The 16,823-nt window shown below is 41.3% G+C and overlaps 1 long non-coding RNA gene across 1 annotated transcript in view; it reads left to right on the top strand.

Moving 5' to 3' along the window:
- Positions 1-711: 711 nt before the first annotated feature.
- LOC149459621 (uncharacterized) overlaps positions 712-16,823 on the top strand; it is a 37,928-nt gene continuing 21,816 nt past the window's right edge. Inside the window, exon 1 of the long non-coding RNA XR_016313243.1 lies at positions 712-834. This is a non-coding gene — a long non-coding RNA (uncharacterized LOC149459621). The remainder of the gene's footprint in view (positions 835-16,823) is intronic.

Below are 16,823 nucleotides of genomic sequence, written 5' to 3'. Positions count from 1 at the left end.
ATGGATAATTTAGAACAGCCTCTCCATGAGAACCGTATTCACTGCCATTCTAGAGAGCTAACGGGAATACATAGGACTGAATAGAATAACAGATGGTTCCTGAAGGGATCATAGCAAAAAATAACTGGATCGTAACATGAATAATTTTTTGTCGCTTGTTCAAAACAGACTGACAGAAAATTGTATAATTCCAGGCACATTCGAAGTTGAGTGTACAGGCTCAGTAATATTTGAAGATATTCTTTATGTACTGTATTAAACGGTGAAGGGGAAATGCATGTTATGAAGATTATGAGCTGGAACAAATTGTTGACACATTTACAGTGCCAAATAAAATTGAAGGATTAGAAAATGATGTATAAGAAATGCATTACTGGCACCAGATTTTTTATGGCAGGGCTTCTTATTTACATAAATTGAGTTATAACGATATATCAAATTCTTATAGCGGGGCATAGATATCCCTGTGTTTCACCCTGTTTCAGTACCAACCATCTTTATTTTGGATTTGGCAAATGGTATCCAGTATCACAATCAACTGCACATGCTCACAAGCTCATTGGTTATAAACAGAAAAATCACTTAAACATTAAAGGACTGATCAATCATCTTAAAGTCAAATTGCACTTTTAGATTTAATTATCTAAATATATTCCAAGTGTATAAAAAAAAACGGTTTCAAAGAAGTGGATCTCTTTTTCCTTTTTTTCCAGGGTGGGGCCTCCTGACGTTGTGGTGGTACTGGGGACCTGTAAGAGGAGGAAACAATGAGAAGGGGGTCCTTCTTTGGGATGGAACAAACCCGTGGCATACTACCTGGATCTCTTACACTCTGTAGGTATCTGACTTGTTGGGTGCATTTTTGCTTATGGGGCTTATTTTTATACTATTGTACACATACCAGTAGGTTTGCACAATATTAGATAATGCTAGCAGACTACCTATGGTATATTTTTAAATTAAATGTGTACTTTATTTTATAATTCGATTAATTTTGAAACAATAGTTTTATTTCTGTGGGATGCTGTTTATTCTATATAGGATAAGTTCATCTTTACAGTAAAAATAAGAAATGCACATAATTTTGCAGAAGATAAATACGCCTTTATTATTTTTTCCTGCAGAAGGCTGTAAAGTATTGGACCCATGATCAGTGGATCAGAGGTACAATGTCAGGCTTCTGCAGACAAGCCCTGCAGCTTTCTGCCTGTACCTTCATATGGGTTGTCTGCAGAGCTTGTGAATGAAGTACGAGACCGCTCATCAGCATTCTCACAGTTCATTCAGAACTACAAGCCATCTGCCGCAGTGGATAGCTGCACTTGTAATTCATGCATTCACAAGAAACTGTAAATGAATGACATGACTGTATTGGTGAAGACCGCATGGCTGCGCTTTGAGAAGGGGGGGATCAGGGGAACTGGCGGTAGGATCTGGAACATGTTACATGTTTCACTCTAAATATGGGTGGAACATGTAACATGTTCCAAAAGGTGAACTTGACCTTTAAGAATAGCCTCATTGAGTATTATCCCCAGTTTGGATCATCCATTTTTTACTTCTCAGCACCATCCGTGTGCATTCTGCCTCTTTGGGTCTCAGGTCTCCCCCCATGTTTCCTGGGGCAAACATTCTCCATGTCATTCCTCTTGAAGTTTTGCAGTTTATTTTCAAAATGATTTGTAAATGATTGGGAGTTGGTGCCCTTTTAGACCAGTACCCTTCAGCTATAACTGTTAATTTATGTTTTTCTGATACTCCATAGATATATTGTCAGTAGCATCCACTTCTGAGGAAGTGAATTTATGTTCACGAAACGCATTGAGATATGGGATTCATTCTCCTTATTGATCTGAATGTATGGAAACAGTGTGATGGAATGGATATACAAGATACATACTAGAATATAGTAAATCAGCTTTCTGTTTTGAATCAATTTCTTGTGGATGTATTGAGATTGTTATGTATAGATCAATAAATCATTATTGTATGTCTAATTCATTTGGATGTTGTTGACGTGCCTTATTTAAAGTCTCATGGGTAAACAAACAATGCTGTAAAACTTTTTCAAAGTCTTATAGATTTTTGTCCCCACCAGCATTCTGGAGAGATGGGCCTGTGCTCTCTGTATGGAAGCAATGTTCCTGCTCCAGAAGTCTGACATGACCCCTGCTGAATCATAGCTCTGCAATCAGCAAAGCTTATGCTTCCTGCTTAGTGGACAGCTGTAACTCTGACTTAACTTGGGGCATGTGGGACCTCTGCAGATAGACCACTGCTTCCACACAGAGGCAGGACATAGGCTTTTAAAGTTAGGGTGAGGCTGCATTCTGAAGAAAATTAACTGCACTTTGTGCACCTTTTCTTTTGATACACCTTGTATGTATTTAGCTGACAAACTGAAAGTTCATTTGAGATCGAATCATAACCTGTGTGGAGAGAAATATGTAAGGTGCCACGGCTGGTTAGTTTTTAAAGTTGCAAGCTCTCCCTGTCTGTCTGTCCACCTGCAAGGTGATTGAAGTGGCCAGTCTCTGGTTGAAGACTAAACCTGATTTAAGCCAGCCAAGCCTGCAATATCATGCTTGTGATATTGCATTTGTAACACGTGCCCCAAGCTCCCTGTTTGTCTGTCCTGTTCCTGTACCTGCTAGCTTGGATTCTCTTACTGACAACCTCGAATCCAATATGGACTATTCTCTGAACTTTGCCTGTCTTTTGATTATGGATTTGAGGCTGACTATTCTGAACCTTGGCTGTCTTGTACCTGGACTTCCATTGAACCACTCTGCCTGTCTGCCAACGGCAAGTGCCTGTTTACTGTGCTCAATTCGCTCCTGCCAAGGAGTGGTGGCCAGTAACTATAGCATTGTGTATAAGTTCTGGGGGCAATTGAGAACTGGTAGGCCTGCTTGCCTTATGAGAAAGAGGGCTGCTATAGGTGAAGAATACAGAAGCCAGCTATATTGCTTGTCCACTTGTGTTAGGGGTAAGTTGGACACCTGCATACTTTTTCTAGATCAGTAGTGACAAAAAGATAACAATGACAGTTCTAGAAACTGCATCTTTAACCGCTTGCCCTCCGCCCTATAGCAGAAGTACTGCTACAGGGCGGCAGGGCTGTGCACAATCATGTATACATACGTGATTTGCATTTCCGGATAGGGGGCACGCTACCCAGAGATGTCAATCACCGGGTCCCGGACGGCGATTCCTGGCTGGCACTCAGCGATCTTCGGGGAAAGCTGACAGGGGAGAGACCAGTGTGTAAACAACACAGGTCTCTCTGCTGTCAGAATGGACATGCTGTTTTGTATCTCTCTGCATACCAGAGAGATACAAAATAGCATGTCTCCCTAGTAAAACACAGCACACAGTAAAACACACACATCACAGTTAACCCTTTGATCACCCTAGATGTTAACCCCTTCCTTCCCAGTATCATTAGCACAGCGTCAGTGCTTTTTATTAGCATTGATTGCTGTATTATTGTCACTGGGGATGTCTGTGGCAGTTAGTCAGTTCCCACCCAGTGTCAGAATCCCTGCCGCAGTCCCGCAGTCCTGCTATAAGTTGCTGATCACTGCCATTACTAGTAAAAAATAAAAATAAAAATTCCAGTATATATACATTTGTAGACGCTATAACTTTCACAAATGCAAACCAGCAACGACAGTTCCCATGTTTCTATTCTCACATACTCCCTTTAAAATTAAATTTCCTATGCAAATGGATCATTTCAGCTGATTCCCTTTGGTTTTATTTTGTCTTCATAGATAAGCATACCCCAAAAAATTATAGCCTAGCATTATTCGTATGATATGAACATTTATGTACACTGCTCTGACTATGGAGATAGTGGTAGAACCATAAGAGTGGAGGTGTTACCATGCCCCTAATACTTACAGGGATCTAGGGGTCTCTCTGGCGATGTCCATTGACTTCTGCTAAAAATTTAGCTCAAGCATAAAAAGACTTCTGAGGAACTAAAGAGAAAGCACCATTATGGTCACAGCATAATGATGTTTTCACACAATACCTTCACCTGGCATATAGAAAAGAGAAACATTTCAAGGGAGGCTATAAGGCCTAATTGTTCTAATCTCTTTGGCAATGGCCAGTGGAGAAATTAAAAAAGCAGAATTCCCCCCAAAATATTAATACTAATATTCCTGTAGTATAGAGGTAGGTAGGGATGGAGGGAATTGACTGAAACAAATAGAATTTAGGAGCTGTTGGCAGATATTACAGTAAATCTAAATCAACATCCAGGATTAACTGGCAACTCATTTAGCAGAAGTATAAATACTGTTTGTAGACAGTCTTTGCAGACATGGGTTGATTTCTCAAAGGAGCAAAGAATGTTCAATTGTAAAGTGAATGTTCATTTGGCATAGTGAAGCTGTAATCACTCCACATATCTAGTACCTTGCAGGGGAAGCAACCTTGCTATTATTCCTTATAAGATTAGTCACACGTGCTCTGATACTTTCCTCGACTGGCAGTATGATATCATTAAATGGTGACAATATGTAAATTCCCACAGTATCAAGAATATACTCTTGAGGGTCTACCTTCTCCACCAATGGCAAGATCACACTAACTTGCAGGGGCATTTCTAGACTTGTGAAAGACCTGGGGAACCTTTTGGCAACAGTGGGAAGGGTTTAAAAGGATATCGTGAGATTAAAGTGAATGCATAGCTCATAAAGTCTATAGTCCTTGTACCCACAAAATATGGTTTTAGTTACTGTGCCACAAGTAAGAGTCTTACAGATATACATAAACATCAGCACAATCAATTAAAAAAAAACTCTTCCATTACAGATGCTTTTCTGCACACAACATGTACATTGGAGGGATCAAGAGTGCATAGCACACAGGGTTCAGGGGTCAGGAGTATGTAACACACAGAGTACAGGGGTCAGGACTAGGTAACACAGAGCACAGGAGTCAGGAGTACATCATGCATGTATGCTGCAGAAAGTGTAAAGGTCAGACACAGACAGACTTCAGTGGTCAGGAATAGGCAATGCACAGAGTCCTTGAATGCAGAGTAGGTAAAGCATGAAGTGCATGGGTCAGGAGTGGGTAATACACAGATTGCAGGGGCCATAAGAATAAACACAAAGACGTTGGAGGTCCTGTGTGTGTACCACAGAGAATGTAGGGGTCAGGAGTACAGTGAAGGAAATAAGTATTTGATCCCCTGCTGATTTTGAATGTTTGCCCACTCACAAAGAAATGATCAGTCTAAAAATCGAATGGTAGGTGTATGTAACACAGAGACAGAATAGCAACAAACAATTCAAAAGAAATGCATGTCTAACAAATTATGCACTGATTTGCAGGTTCATAAAGGAAATAAATATTTGATCCCCTATCATTCAGCAGGATTTCTGGCTACCAGGTGTCTTTCATACAGGTAACAAGCTGAGATTAGAAGAAGTTTCTTAAAGGCACGCTGCTAATCTCATTTTGTTACCTGTATAAAAGACACCTGTCCACAGGAGCAATCAAACAATCAGATTCCAAACTCTCCACCATGGCAAAGACCAAAGAGCTGTCCAAGGATGTCAGGGACAAGATTGAAGACCTACACAAGGCTGGACTGGGCTACCAAACTATCGCCAAGCAGCTTGGTGAGAAGGTAAAAACAGTTGGTGCAATCATTCGCAAATAGAAGAAACACAAAACAACTGTCAGTCTCCCTAGGTCTGGTGCACCATACAAGATCTCACCTTGTGGAGTGATCATGAGAACAGTGAGGAATCATCCTAGAACTACACATGAGGATTTTGACAATAATCTCCAGGCAGCTGGGACCAGTCCCCAAGAAAACAATTGGTAACACACTACGCCGACAAGGATTGAAATCCCGCAAGGTCCCTCTTCTCAAGAAAGCACATGTCCAGGCCCATCTGAAGTTTGCCACTGAACATCTGAATGATACAGAGGAGGACTGGTTGAAAGTGTTATGTTCAGATGAGACCAAAATCGAGCTCTATGGCATCAACTCAACTCGCCGTGTTTGGAGGAGGAGGAATGCTGCATATGACCCCAAGATCACCATCCCAACTGTCAAACATGGTGGTGGAAACATTCTGCTTTGGTGGTGTTTTTCTGCTAAAGGGACAGGACAACTGCACTGAACCTTCTTCTCTTAGCCAGGGCATTGAAAATGGGTCGTGGATGGGTGTTCCAGCATGACAATGACCCAAAACACACGGCCGAGGCAACAAAAGAGTGGCTCAAGAAGAAGCACATTAAGGACCTGGAGTAGCCTAGCCAGTCTCCAGACCTTAATCCGATTGAAAAGCTGTGGAGGGAGCTGAAAGTTCAAGTTGCCAAACATCAGCCACCAAACCTTAATGACTTGGAGAGGATCTGCCAAGAGGAGTGGGCCAAAATCCCTCCTAAGATGTGTGCAAACCTGATTGCCAACTACAGGAAACGTCTGACCTCTGTTATTGCCAACAAGGGATTTGCCACCAAGTACTAAGTCATGTTTTGTGAAGGGGATCAAATACTTATTTCCCTCATGAATATGCAAATCAGTGCAGAATTTGTTGAATTTTTTGTTGCTATTCTGTCTCTCAGTGTTACAATACACCTACCATTCAATTTTTAGACTGATCATTTCTTTCTGAGTGGACAAACATTCAAAATCAGCAGGGGATCAAATACTTATTTCCTTCACTGTATGTAATGCACTGGTTGTAGAAGCCAGAAGTATGTAATTCACAGAGTGCAGGGGTTAGTATTATATAACATGATGAGTGCAAGGATGTTTAATGCTCAGAGTGCAGGGGTTGGAGTACACAATGAAGATAGTACAGGTCTCCTCACTTTCCCCCCAGTAAACATCTCCCTCCTTCCAACTCCCTCAGTACACATCTCTTTCCTCCATACCTCCCAGTACAAATTTCTACCCTCACACCCCCTGTGCACTTATCTTCTCCCTCCAGTACAAATCTCTCCCCCTGCAGTATATGTCTGTCCTCAACCCCTGAGTACACACCCATGCTCCCTCCAACCCCAGCAGTGGGCCTTTCCTCCCTCCAACCCCCAATACACATCACTTCTCCCTCTAGTACACATCTCTTCCCCCTCCAACCACCTAGTACACATCTCTACCCCCTTCAGCACATATATCTGCCTAGTCTTATACCCCAGTACACATCTCTGCCTCCTCCACCCCCCAATACATATGTCTGCCCCCTCCAGTACACAATCTACATATCTCTGCCCCCTTCACCCCACAGAACACTTCTCTACTCCTATCCAATTTCCCCAAGTGCACATATCTTCTCCCTCCAGTACATATCCCTGCCTCCTTTAACTCACTCTCAGTATACATCACTCCCTCCTCTAGTACACATATCTGTCCCCTCAAAGCCTCCAGTACACATTTCTTTCTCCCCCAACACCCCAGTACACACCTCTGCCTCCTCCAGTACACATCTTGCCTTTCTCCAACTTCCCTAGTACACCTCTCTGCCTCCTCTAACTTCCCCCAGTATGCATCTCCCCCTCCCAATGCACATCATTTCTCTCTCCAGTACACATCTCTTACCCCTCCAAACTCCCAATATGCATCTTTCTTCCTTAGGTACATATCTCTGCCCCCTCCTATCCCTTCAGTATACATCTCTGCCCCCGCCAACCCCCCAGTATGCATCTTTCTCCCTCAGGTACATATCTCTGCCCCCTCCTACCCCTTCAGTACACTTCTCTGCCCTCTCCAACCCCCCAGTATGCATCTTACTTCCTCAGGTACACATCTCTGCCCCCTCCTACCCCACCAGTACATATATTTGCCTCCTTTACCCCCTCTCAGTGCACATCTTTCCCCTTCAACCCCTCAAGTGCACATATCTCCTCTCCCCCAACCCCCAGTGCACACCTCTGCTCTGTCCAGTACACATCTCTTCCCCATCCAACCCCCCAGTACATATCTCTGCTCCCTCCAGTGCACGGCTCTGCCCCTTTCACCTTCCCTAGTGCACATCTCTCCCCTCCACCCCTCCCCCAGTGCACTTCTCTCCCCTTCCCCCTCTCCCACACCTCTGCTCCCTCTAGTACACATCTGTTCCCCATCCAACTCTCCAATACATATCTCTGCTCCCTCCAGTGCACACCTCTGCCCCCTTTAAGCCTCCCAGTACACAACTCTCCCATCCAACCCTCCCCCTTAGTTCTCATCTCCCCCCCACCAATGCACACCTCTGCCCCCTCCAGTACACATCTCTTCCCCCTCAATGCATATCTCTGCCCCCTGCAACCCCACAGTACACATCTCACTCCTCTTACTTCCTCCAGTTCACATCTCTGCTCCCTTCAACATCTCTGTCCCATATCTAGCCACCCCCCCCCCACCAGTACACATCTCTCTTCTTCACCCTCCCTTCCCCATACACATCATTTCACAATAAATTAATGCATATCTGCACCATCCCACAGTCACAGCTTTTTCAGACCTCAGATACCACAGCAGATCAGCATGAGGGAAGTCTTTCCCTCACCTCTGTAATTTTAGCATATCAGAGCTGAGAATGCATCTGCTGTAAGCCTGCCACAGTATCTTAGTTATGTCAGAGGCTGCAGTGCAATAGGTACCAAAATCGTAAATAAAAAAAACATTGCTGGTGATCACAGCTTTGTGGACCTGTTGCACCCTGCAAGAGATGCAGGGAATGTGCTCTGGGTGCCACACTAGTGACACCATTGGTAACTTGTTTTCTGAAATTGTTAATAGGGGCTCTACCCTACCTTTTTGGAATAACATTACATCTCTACCCCCATTGCTGAACATACTCTTCATTGTCTATTTCCTCCAAACCCTTTGAAATAGATCTCTCCCTTCTGCAAATAGTAAGCATGTACTTTACAAACAGCGTGACACAAACATGTGTGTCCCGCAGCTTCACGTACACGGGCTTCCCCTCCCTATCACTTTAATGTCCCCAGGTAAGTCCCGAGATTCATCCTCCCTCCGGCATCGAATGTTGTAGCATAGGGAAGACCTCCCAGACAAACCTCTCGGTGTGTAAAAAGACACTGTCACCTCTCTACAATTTTGCCTGCTTCCATTTCTGCATTCAATATTCTTCTACATGAATACACTGAACAAAGGACATTTGTCATATATTCTCTGTAGATAAATGTGCACTTTTTGGACCTATGACAGTGACAGGAAGAACACTGACTATAAAGTCAATCGCTTAAATCATGTGAATAGCCAATAAAACAAGCTTAAGTAACAAATATATGATACCTTTGCAATTCAATAAGTAAGCTTCAATTGATCTACTACAAGATCAGGAGATGCTGGTGGTGTAAAGATTACAATTATCTCTCTGTGATTTATGGCTGGTGACTAGGAATTTGTCCAGTTATCTCAGACAAATGATGTTCATTATGAATTTTATATCAGCCTGTAATAATTCTGCAGAGTTCAACAATATTAACAGAGTGTTTTAGCCGCTCTTCTTACAAGAGTTTATTATTGAAACTCTTTTTTTTCTTGTCTGCAATTAGCAATTAAATGTTGGATACACAAGCACAATTGCAATCCATCTTGTTAAAAAAGCCCAGATGATAATATAATTTTCAGTTAGACTACATGGTTTATATAACATGGTATCATTTAGTTGGAAAATTGAGTTTTAGACGTTATGTTACATATCAAAAATTATTTTTAGTACAGTGTTGAGTTGCATATAAAATGTAAAGCTTTGGTTTTAGTTATTTTCAGTTTAAAAAAAAAACTATGAAACAAATGGATCTGAACACATTGCATGGTAATTGAACGTTTTTTTACCCTCCAGAAAAGATAAAAAGCAATTTAGAACAATGACTGAGCAATACACTAAACAAAATTACATGCTTAAATCTCACTCCTCCTACCTCCCACACCATGCTTCAGTCTGAAGTATGTCTGCAGTAAGTCTTTGTTGATAAATTGTTGTGCTTTAAACCGTGAATTCAAAGGGCAGACTATACCCATGCATTGATAAATTAATTGTACATCATTTTATATTTATTATTCTTTTGAAAACACCAAAGAAAACAACTATCACACTGAGTTCACCAGCAAAATAAATTATTGAGAACAGTACAGCTAATTTCTAAAAACTAATACAGAAAGAAAATAGTGGTGGTGTCCTTGGCAATCAAACAGGTTTTTAATTTAATTCTGTAAATGGCACTAATAAAGTAACAGTTGGAAACTGGCTGCTACCCACAATGTTTCAACCACTTGCCCTCAAGAGGATTTACCCCCCTTCCTGACCAGGCCATTTTCTGTGTTATTTTCAATGACAATTGCGCAGTCATGCAACACTGCACCCAAATGCAATTTACGTCCTTTTTTTCACACAAATAGAGCTTTCTTTTGGTTGTATTTGATTGCTTCTGCATTTTCTATTTTTTGCACTATAAACAAAAAAAATGACAGTTTTGAGAAAAAAACATTTTTGACTTTTTGCTATTAAACTTGTCCAATAAAAAAAATTTAAAAATCAAATTTCATCATAAGTTTCGGACAAAATGTATTCTGCTACATGTCTTTGCTAAAAAAAATCCCAATATGTGTAAATTAATTGGTTTATGCAAAAGTTATAGCGTTTACAAATGATAGTGTATATATACTGGAATTTTACATTTTTTTCACTAGTAATGGTGGCAATTAGCAATTTATAGTGGGAATGCAAAGGGCATTCTGACACTGGGGGGGGAACTGACTTGGTGTCACTGACATCCCCAGTGACACCAATAAAGTGATCAGTGCTAATAAAAAAGCACTGGCACTGTACTGATGGCACTGGACAGGAAGGGGATAATATCTGGGGCAATCAAAGGGTTATCTGTGTGCTGTGTGTTATACTATGAGGCTGTAGGCATGCTTTCCATTGTAAGAACACTGCTTTGTATGGCTCTGTTATATATGCTTACAGTGGAAAGCAGTGTGCAGGAGCTGACAGGGGAGAGAACTGTATTGTTTACATACAGTTCTCTCCTCCATCGGTGATGACCGAGTGCCGGCGAGTAATCACCGGCCAGGACCTGGTGATTGACAACTGAGGCCACGAATGGCGGCGCAGGTAGGGCATGCGTGCCCCCTACCTGGAAATGCAAAATCACGTATATATACAGTTGTGTTCAAAATAATAGCAGTCAGACATCACTAACCTGATCAATCACTGTTTTTGGTAGAAATGATATTTCTACATGGCAAATAATTTACTAGCAGGTGTAGTAGAGTAATAGAAATCCAACAGACCCAACAGTCATGACATGCATGCTGCTGATTCTGTGTTAACTGAATCACTAAGGAAGATCAAAGAAGGTCTAAAGTTACCTGTGAGTACTGTTACAATTAGAAGACGCCTATGTGAAGCCAAGCTATCTGCAAGAAGCCCCCTCAAAGTCCCACTGTTGAAAAAAAGACGTGCTGAAGAGGTTACAATTTGCCAAAGAGCACATTGACTGGCCTAAAGAGAAATGGCGCAACATTTTGTGGACTGATGAAAGTAAGATTGTTCTTTTTGGGTCTAGTGGCCGGAGACAGTTTGTCAGATGACCCCAAAACACTGAATTCAAGCCACAGTACACTGTGAAGACAGTGAAGCATGGTTGCGCAAGCATCATGATATGGGGATGTTTCTCATACTATAGTGTTGGGCCTATTTATCGCATACCAGGTATCATGGCATCAGTTTGAATACATCAGAATACTTGAGGAGGTCATGCTGCCTTTTGTGGACTGATAAAGTAAGATTGTTCTTTTTGGGTCTAGTGGCTGGAGCAGGTGTAGTAGAGTAGTAGAAATCCAACAGACCCAACAGTCATGACATGCATGCTGCTGATTCTGTGTAATTGAATCACTAATTGAAAGGGGCATGTTCAAAATAATAGTAGTGTGGAGTTCTATTAGTGAGGTCATTCATTCTTTGAAAAACAGGTGGCAATTATTGCCCTTATTTAAGCAAGGAAGGCAGCAAATGTTGTACATGCTGGTTACAGTGCATTTCTCTCTGAAATTCTGAGGAAAAGGGGTCGTTCCAGGCATTGTTCAGAAGAACAGCGTACCTTGATTAAAAAGTTGATTGGAGAGGGGAAAATATATAAAGAAGTGCAGAAAATGATAGGCTGTTCAGCTAAAATGATCGCAAATGCTTTAAAATGGCAACCAAAACCTGAAAGACGTGGAAGAAAGTGAAAAACTACCATTTGAATGGATAGAAGAATAGCCAAAATGGAAAGGACTCAGCCAACAATCAGCTCCAGGAAGATCAAAGAAGGTCTAAAGTTACCTGTGAGTACTGCTACAATTAGAAGACGCCTATGTGAAGCCAAGCTATCTGCAAGAAGCCCCCGCAAAGTCCCACTGTTGAAAAAAAGACGTGAAGAGGTTACAATTTGCCAAAGAGCACATTGACTGGCCTAAAGAGAAATAGCGCAACATTTTGTGGACTGATGAAAGTAAAATTGTTCTTTTTGGGTCTAGTGGCCACAGACAGTTTGTCAGACGACCCCAAACATTGAATTCAAGCCACAGTACACTGTGAAGACAGAGAAGCATGGTTGCGCAAGCATCATGATATGGGGATGTGTCTCATACTATAGTGTTGGGCCTATTTATCGCATACCAGGGATCATGGATCAGTTTGAATACATCAGAATACTTGAAGAGGTCATGCTGCCTTATGCTGAAGGGGAAATGCCCTTGAAATGGGTGTTCCAACAAGACAATGACCCCAAACACTGCAGTAAACGTGCAACATCTTGGTTCCAGACCAACAAGATTGATGTTATGGAGTGGCCAGCCCAATCCCCGGATCTTAATCCAATAGAAAACGTGTGGGGTGACATAAAAAATGTAGTTTCTGAGGCAAAACCAAGAAATAGAGAACTGTGGAATGTAGTCCAATCATCCTGGGCTGGAATACCTGTTCACAGGTGCCAGAAGTTGGTTGACTCCATGCAACACAGATGTACAGCAGTTCTCAGAAACAGTGCTTATACAACTAAATATTAATTAAGTGATTCAAAGGAAAGCAAAATCTTCAAACATTTTTCAGTTTATATAGTGAATGTTTGAGATTGTAAAGAAGAATACAAACACTGCTATTTTTTTGAACAGTCTAATATTCACTTTTCTTCAAATTTGTTTTAGAGGAACAACACAAATTTGATATATTTTTCTTCATGTTTTGATTTGGAATAGAATGTGTAGTGTTCCCAATGCATTTGTGTGTATGGAAATAAAAGCTATTAGAAGGATTTTGAGCTTTATTCACTTTTTTCAACACACTGCTATTATTTTGAACACAACTGTATATATCATATATATATGATTTTACGCACCCCTGCCGCCCTGTAACAGTATTTCTTCTATGGGGCGATAGGAAAGCGGTTAACGAACAACTATTGTTACAATCTTATTTGTATTGTTCTGCCTCTCCCCATGGGACAAAGTACATATAGTACTTTGTTCCATGTAGCTATGTGTTTAAGTCTGGTTATAAAGTCTTACCTATCCCTGTCCATTCTCCAGTCATCAAATCCAACAACCAATTGGATAGAGACAGATCCATCATAACTGCCATTTGCCTTAGATAAGAGCACTTTTCTGAGACAAGAAGAATGGAGAAGGAGAGGGTGGGGGTTGTCAGCTCCCTGTCTTTCTGCATTGCTAATGCCACAGCTTGTCTCTGGAAAGTGCTCTGAGCCAAGACAAGCTGCATTTACAAAGGATCCATTTCCTTCCAAGCTGTTGTCAGATTTGTCACACAGGGAATGGAGGGGAGCAGATCTTAGACTTAGGGGGAAGAATAATGTAAAAACAATTCTAATGATAATTCTTCTTTAAGTTTTACTTGTCGTGACTTTTATATATAACATTATGAGTGATTGCGTGTGTTTTAAATTGATAGTAATATTTTTTATATGAGCTACCAAAGCGGCTCCAAGAGCCTGGAAAATTTGGCGTTTGAATTAGGAAGTAGCCTTTCCACTTTGCAGCATGAACAATCACTATATTTCTCAGTGGCAGTATATTTCTCATACGTCTATCATGATTTTAAGATAATTTTATCCACATGTTAACATTACAAATATGCCTTTTAGTTTCCAGCAGCAATTGTAAGGACTGTGCTATGCAGATGATTTTAATCTCATGCTACTGAAAAATATAACTACTTGCTGCCGCCTCATTAGGTTAGAGCTACAGAGGAGATTTTTAGTAGTTCAATCATGTTTCTAAAACCCTGACACTTAAAACTGAATTCTAGGCAGAAAACTAAATGCACAGATCGAATACATATAATTGAGCTTTTTTAACTGCAGAAGAATTTGTATTTCTGGTCATCCAGACCTGAGGTTTATACAATTCCTCACAAAGCAAGGTGGATGGCACCTCCTGCAGTAAAGAAATACAGTGGTGGCCTTTCTCCACTCTAAACCTTCTGACTAGACAGTAAAAGAGCAGTCCAAGAACTAAGATGGCCGCCAGACCTTCGCAAGGAGCCAATATGCCGTGACGTCATGCTGCCAGAGCCTTGTGAAGGTCCGGCGGCCATCTTAGTTCCGGGATGGATAGTCCTATCTATATATCTTGTATACCGATGCATCAATTTTATAAATTTTAAACAGATATTCTTTGGAAATAAATACCTTTAATTATACTACACTATGGGCACTTTTTGTTTGGCTCCCCTGTGGAGCCATTGATTTCCAGAGCCCATCAAAGATTATGATCCATCCCAGTATCCAGAGAAGGGAGTCCCTGTAAACTCAGGATGCAACACCCATCCATCCCTTAAAGGGGACCTCTGGTTGATTGGATTTTCGTATAACCCAGGAGTATTTGCTGTGCTGCCCACCACCCAGAGGGAGGATAATCCTTTACCCTGCTTACCTTGCTTCCCTTAAGAGGACCTCTGATTTTATATTTATATGCACATTTCCATTGCGCATCTGGTGAGTACGTAATTTTACTACACCTACAAGCACAAGCACTGAAGCATTGTTACAGTTGGCACTTTAAGCACAGATTGTCCCCTTATGAACTTTTATCATTTATTATATTTTATTATATTGGGTCACACAAGTGGACACTCTTATGAATGTTTAACGCTGCACTTGGATTTATGAACTTTAGAAACACGACGTAGTCACTAAAAATCTTCAATGTGATGAGGTAAATGACACCAAGTAGTTAAATCACTCAATAGTAAGACATTAAAATTTCCATTGCAGTTGAGCCCAAACAATATCCCCATAAGTAGCAGCGTATGTAACATCTCAAGATATTTTATTTGATTTACTAAAGGCAAATAGACTTTTCGCTTTGCAAGGGAAGTTGCACTTTGCAAGAAAATTATCCCTTGAGCTTAGTGAATGAGATGAAGCTCTGCTGACCTCCATCATCTAATCATGTGCAAGCAAAAATGCCATTTTATTTTTACCTTGCACATGACCAGGTTTTTTTTTTTGCAAAGTGAAATTTTACCCTATTCAGTAAACTCTGGGGAAACTTTTCCTTGCAAAGTGAAACTTCCTCTGAAAAGTGATCAGCCTATTTGGCTTTAGTGAATCAACCTCATTGGGTGTCTAGTGCTTCTCAGTTAAGCTGACTGATAATAGCCCATGGCCTCTCTTAATGATACCTTGTTTACACAATATACAATCTGAGTCTAGCTATACACCTATAGATTTCTCTTGTTCAGCTTGTAGGTAGAATGAGAGAAATCTAATAAACTCCTTCATCCACACTGAAACCACAGCTGTCAGAATATCTGAACAGTGACTGCTTCCATTTGGACAACAATTTCCACCTGGCTGCATTGGCTAAAGTCAATTAAACAATTGTCTTTGGCCAAACTGGTTGGTGCCATCAGCAGTAAATGTCAGAAATTCAAGCCATGTATGGCAGGCTTAATTGAGAGACACTTGCCCAATTTGATTCCTTGGGCTTGACTCACCAGCTTGGTCCATTTGATCTAATAGAGATCTCCATCTGTGCTAAAAAGCATGGATAGAGGAATCTCCCTTGCCCGCTATTGTTTAAATATCCCTACCCTCACAGCTATCTAAATACCTATGCAGTGACTGCATCGGAATGGAAGCAGTGACTGTTTGGCCAGCACTCCTACTTTGATTTTTCAGTTGAAGTTTGTCGAGCCTGGAGTTGCTGACAGGGCCACCACTGGCTCAAGCTTTGACTGATTCAGCAGGAACCAGACAAAACTCAAGCGTTTATGGCTAGATTTAACCAGTTCCCACCCGGCCAATAGCAAAATGATGGCCGAGTGGTACTTTCATTGGTCTGAGTGGGCATCATATGACACCCTCCCAGATCACGGCCTAGCGCACCCACAGGACCACGTTGTGGTGAGATCTGTCACCGGCTGTGTCCATCGGACACGGTTGTTGACCAATCTGTGTACCGGCCCATTGCAGGTACCATGTGACCACTCACAGAAGGTCACATGACAACTGTAAACAATGGATGGCTTACTTTCATACCATCCATTGTATACAATTGTGTTTCTAGCTGTGATTGGCCACAGTGATCACATGGTACAGACTGGGCCAATCACAGCCCATCTGTGTCATGTGATTAGCTGTGGCCAGTCACAGCTAATCACAACAAAAAACACTGAATGAATTGATTTCATTAATTCAAATGCTTGCCTAAAGCAGTGAAATACACTGCTATAGGCAATCATAATGTGTAAAAAAAAAATACTGATCACTGTCAAAAAATTACATCTTAAAAAACTTGCCATGCCTCTTACTGTATACTGTCTACTTTT

This window comes from Staurois parvus, unplaced genomic scaffold (assembly GCF_062004578.1).
Source record: "Staurois parvus isolate SC_StPar_1 unplaced genomic scaffold, SC_StPar_1.0 ptg000251l, whole genome shotgun sequence".
Taxonomy (NCBI): domain Eukaryota; kingdom Metazoa; phylum Chordata; class Amphibia; order Anura; family Ranidae; genus Staurois; species Staurois parvus.
The sequence above is the reverse complement of the archived record's forward strand: the minus strand, read 5'-3'. Positions and strand labels throughout refer to the sequence as shown.